Source organism: Scyliorhinus canicula, chromosome 13 (genome assembly GCF_902713615.1).
Source record: "Scyliorhinus canicula chromosome 13, sScyCan1.1, whole genome shotgun sequence".
NCBI classification, from domain to species: Eukaryota; Metazoa; Chordata; class Chondrichthyes; order Carcharhiniformes; family Scyliorhinidae; genus Scyliorhinus; species Scyliorhinus canicula.
Genome location: NC_052158.1, coordinates 158,008,312 through 158,014,311, shown reverse-complemented (window position 1 = coordinate 158,014,311; position 6,000 = coordinate 158,008,312).

The following is a 6,000-nucleotide window of genomic DNA, read 5'->3' as shown; positions in this document are numbered from 1 at the left end:
TGGTTAAGTTCCACTTATGGAGCCCCGTCCATTCCCTCGCTACCTGAATCCCCAAATACCTAAACCTATGAAACATTAACTTTTCACTGCAATTTCTAAATTTTCAGCACCACTGTCATAATTTAAAGGGATGTCCTCAACTTTGATTTTAACAAATAAATTGGATATAGAATCCTATAATGCAGAAGGAGGCCATTCGGCCCATCGTGAACTTAACAGCCGTTGAAAAGAGCACCCTAGCTAGGCCCACGTCCGCATCCCATCCCTGTAACCCCACCTGAACCTTTGGACACTAATGGGCATTTTATCACGGTCAATCCACCTAACCTTCATATCTTTGGACTGTGGGGGAAGTGAACCTGGCTCCCTGGTGCTGTGAGGCAGCAGCACTGCTCATCGTGTCACCATGGCTCCCTGATAGGGTTACACAGAGTTTCATAGGATTACACAAGGTTTGATAGGGTGAAATGCAAATGAATGCAGAAGCTGGAACATGAAATAAAAACATAAAGTACTGGACACTCTCAGAACGTCTGACAGCATCTGCGGAGAGAAAAGGAAGGTATTGTTTTGAGTCTGGGTGATCTTTGTCAAAGTTGGAGCCAACTGGAAATGGGGTCAGATTGATAAGGTAGTGGGGGGGACGTGGAGCAATGGGTCTGGATAGGAGGTCAATGATAGGTGGAGATAGACAAAGATATCGAGGACAAAAGACAAAGGAATGTAAATGGGAGTGATTAAGACTATGACGGGTGCCATGTAACGAGATAACGTATTAATGGCCGAACAAGGAATGTTCCACATACCCCATAAAGAGACAGCAAAACTGGGACTCATGTGAGTACCCATAGACACACCGTTGGTTTCGATAAATGAGACCAGGAGTAATGTTTGAATGGTTTTTGATAGAGCTATACAGGTTTTGATTGGATAACACAGAGTTTCATAGGATTATCCTGATTTGATGGGTTACACAGGTGTTGATAGGGGTACACAGAGTTTGATAGGGTTACACTGGGTTTGATAGGGTTCACAGGGTTTGATAGTGTTACACAGGGTTGATAGGATTACACAGAGTTTGATAGGGTTACACAGGGTTTAATAGGTTACACAGGGTGTGATAGTGTTACACAGGGTTTGATAGGATTACACAGAGTTTGATAGGATTACACAGGGTTTAATAGGGTTACACAGGGTTTGATAGTGTTACACAGGGTTTGGTAGGATTACACAGAGTTTGATAGGATTACACAGGGTTTAATAGGGTTACACAGGGTTGATAGGTTACACAGGGTTTGATAGGATTACACAGGGTTTGATAGGGTTACACGGGTTTGATAGGATTACACAGAGTTTGATAGGATTACACAGGGTTGATAGGGTTACACAGGGATTGATAGGATTACACAGGGTTTGATAGGGTTACACAGGGTTTGATAGGGTTACACAGGGTTTGATAGGATTATGCAGTGTTTGATAGGGTTACACAGGGTTTGATAGGGTACACAGGGTGATAGGGTTACACAGGGTTTGATAGGGTTACACAGGGTTTGATAGAGTTACACTGGGTTTGATAGGATTACAGGGTGTGATAGGATTACACAGGGTTTGATAGTGTTACACACATAGAACATAGAACATAGAACGATACAGCGCAGTACAGGCCCTTCGGCCCTCGATGTTGCACGACATGGAAAAAAAATCTAAAGGCCATCTAACCTACACTATGCCCTTATCCATATGCTTATCCAATAAATTTTTAAATGCCCTCAATGTTGGCGAGTTCACTACTGTTGCAGGTAGGGCATTCCACGGCCTCACCACTCTTTGCGTAAAAAACCCACCTCTGACCTCTGTCTATATCTATTACCCCTCAATTTAAGGCTATGTCCCCTCGTGCTAGCCACCTCCATCCGCGGGAGAAGGCTTTCGCTGTCCACCCTATCTAACCCTCTGATCATTTTGTATGCCTCTATTAAGTCACCTCTTAACCTTCTTCTCTCTAACGAAAACAACCTCAAGTCCATCAGCCTTTCCTCATAAGATTTTCCCTCCATACCAGGCAACATCCTGGTAAATCTCCTCTGCACCCGTTCCAAAGCTTCCACGTCCTTCCTATAATGAGGCGACCAGAACTGTACGCAATACTCCAAATGCGGCCGTACTAGAGTTTTGTACAACTGCAACATGACCTCATGGCTCCGGAACTCAATCCCTCTACCAATAAAAGCCACACACCATAGGCCTTCTTCACAACCCTATCAACCTGGGTGGCAACTTCAGGGATCTATGTACATGGACACCGAGATCCCTCTGCTCATCCACACTGCCAAGAATCTTACCATTAGCCAATATTCCGCATTCCTGTTATTCTTTCCAAGTGAATCACCTCACACTTCTCCACATTAAACTCCATTTGCCACCTCTCAGCCCAGCTCTGCAGCTTATCTATGTCCCTCGTAACCTGCAACATCTTCCGCACTGTCTACAACGCCACCGACTTTAGTGTCGTCTGCAAATTTACTCACCCATCCTTCTGCGCCCTCCTCTAGGTCATTTATAAAAATGACAAACAGCAACGGCCCCCAGAACAGATCCTTGTGGTACGCCACTCGTAACTGAACTCCATTCTGAACATTCCCATCAACTACCACTCTCTGTCTTCTTTCAACTAGCCAATTCTGATCCACATCTCTAAATCACCCTCAATCCCCAGCCTTCGTATTTTTTTGCAATAGCCGACCGTGGGGAACCTTATCAAACGCTTTACTGAAATCCATATACACCACATCAACTGCTCTACCCTCGTCTACCTGTTCAGTCACCTTCTCAAAGAACTCGATAGGTTTGTGAGGCATGACCTACCCTTCACAAACCATGCTGACTGTCCCTAATCATATTATTCCTATCTAGATGATTATAAATCGTATCTTTATAATCTTCTCCAAGACTTTACCCACCACAGACGTTAGGCTCACCGGCCTATAGTTACCGGGGTTATCTCTACTCCCCCTTCTTGAACAAAGGGAACCACATTTGCTATCCTCCAGTCCTCTGGCACTATTCCTGTAGCCAATGATGACCTAAAAATCAAAGCCAAAGGCTCAGCAATCTCTTCCCTGGCTTCCCAGAGAATCCTAGGATAAATCCCATCCGGCCCGGGGACTTATCTATTTTCACCTTGTCCAGAATTGCCAACACTTCTTCCCTACGCACCTCAATGCCATCTATTCTAATAGCCTGGGTCTCAGCATTCTCCTCCACAATATTATCTTTTTCTTGAGTGAATACTGACGAAAAGTATTCATTTAGTATCTCGCTTATCTCCTCAGCCTCCACACACAATTTCCCACCACTGTCCTTGACTGGCCCTACTCTTACCCTAGTCATTCTTTTATTCCTGACATACCTATAGAAAGCTTTTGGGTTTTCCTTGATCCTACCTGCCAAAGACTTCTCATGTCCCCTCCTTGCTCGTCTTAGCTCTCTCTTTAGATCCTTCCTCGCTTCCTTGTAACTATCAAGCGCCCCAACTGAAACTTCATGCCTCATCTTCACATAGGCCTCCTTCTTCCTCTTAACAAGAGATTCCACTTCTTTGGTAAACCACGGTTCCCTCGCTCGACCCCTTCCTCCCTGCCTGACTGGTACGTACTTATCAAGAACATGCAATAGCTGTTCCTTGAACAAGCTCCACATATCCAGTGTGCCCAACCCTTGCAGCCTACTTCTCCAACCAACACATCCTAAGTCATGTCTAATGGCATCATAATTGCCCTTTCCCCCAGCTATAACTCTTGCCCTGCGGGGTATACTATCCCTTTCCATCACTAACGTAAAGGTCACGAATTGTGGTCACTGTTTCCAAAGTGCCCACCTACCTCCAGATCTAACACCTGGCCTGGTTCATTACCCAAAACCAAATCCAATGTGGCCTCGCATCTTGTTGGCCTGTCAACATATTGTGTCAGGAAAACCCTCCTGCACACATTGTACAAAGAATGACCCATCTAATGTACTCGAACTATATCTTTTCCAGTCAATATTTGGAAAGTTAAAGTCTCCCATAACAACTACCCTGTTACTTTCGCTCTTTTCCAGAATCATCTCGCCATCCTTTCCTCTACATCCCTAGAACTATTAGGTGGCCTATAGAAAACTCCCAACAGGGTGACCTCTCCTTTCCTGTTTCTAACCTCAGCCCATACTACCTCGGAAGAAGAGTCCCCATCTAGCATCCTTTCCGCCACCGTAATACTGTCCTTGACTAGCAGCGCCACACCTCCCCCTCTTTTGCCCCCTTCTCTGAGCTTACTAAAACACCTAAACCCCGGAACCTGCAACAACCATTCCTGTCCCTGCTCTATCCATGTCTCTGAAATGGCCACAACATCGAAAGTCCCAGGTACCAATCCATGCTGCCAGTTCCCCAACCTTATTTCGTATACTCCTGGCATTGAAGTAGACACACTTCAAACCACCTACCTGAACACTGGCACCCTCCTGCGAAGGTCAAATCTGTGCTCCTGACCTCTATACTCTCAATCTCCCGTACCCCAAAACTACAAATCCAGGTTCCCATGCCCCTGCTGAATTAGTTTAAACCCCCCCAAAGAGCACTAACAAATCTCCCCCCCAGGATATGGTGCCCCTCAGGTTCAGATGTAGACCATCCTGTCTATAGAGGTCCCACCTTCCCAGAAAGAGCCCCAGTTATCCAGAAATCTGAATCCCTCCCGCCTGCACCATCCCTGTAGCCACGTGTTTAATTGCTCTCTCTCCCTATTCCTCATCTCACTATCACGTGGCACGGGCAACAACCCAGAGATAACAACTCTGTTTGTTCTAGCTCTGAGCTTCCATCCTAGCTCCCTAAAGGCCTGCCTGACATCCTTGTCCCCTTTCCTACCTATGTCGTTAGTGCCAATGTGGACTACGACTTGGGGCTGCTCCCCCTCCCCCTTAAGGACCCGGAAAACACGATCCGAGACATCACGGTTTGATATGGTTACACACGGTTTGATAGGATTACACACAGGGTGTGATAGGGTTACACAGGGTTTGATAGGGTTACACAGGGTTTGATAGGGTTACACAAGATTTGATAGGATTACACAGAGTTTGATAGGATTACACACAGGGTGTGATAGGGTTACACACGGTTTGATAGGGTTACACACAGGGTGTGATAGGGTTACACAGGGTTTGATAGGGTTACACAGGGTTTGATAGGGTTACACAAGATTTGATAGGATTACACAGAGTTTGATAGGATTACACACAGGGTGTGATAGGGTTACACACGGTTTTGATAGGGTTACACTGGTTTGATAGGGTTACACAGGGTTTGATAGGGTTACACACGGTTTGATAGGGTTACACAGGATTTGATAAGATTACACAGGGTTTGATAGGATTACACACAGGGTGTGATAGTGTTACACAGGGTTTGATAGAGTTACACAAGGTTTGATAGGGTTACACACGGTTTTGATAGGATTACAACAGGGTTTGATAGGGTTACACAGGGTTTGATAGGGTTACACAGGGTTTGATAGGGTTACACAGGGTTTGATAGGATTACACAGGGTTTGATAGGGTTACACAGGGTTTGATAGGATTACACAGGGTTTGATAGGATTACACACAGGGTGTGATAGGGTTACACAGGGTTTGATAGGGTTACACAGGGTTTGATAGGGTTACACAGGGTTTGATAGGGTTACACAGGGTTTGATAGGATTACACAGGGTTTGATAGGGTTACACAGGGTTTGATAGGATTACACAGGGTTTGATAGGATTACACACAGGGTGTGATAGGGTTACACAGGGTTTGATAGGATTACACAGGGTGTGATAGGGTTACACAGGGTTTGATAGGGTTACACAGGGTTTGATAGGATTACACACAGGGTGTGATAGGGTTACACAGGGTTTGATAGGGTTACACAGGGTTTGATAGGATTACACAGGGTGTGATAGGGTTACACACAGGGTG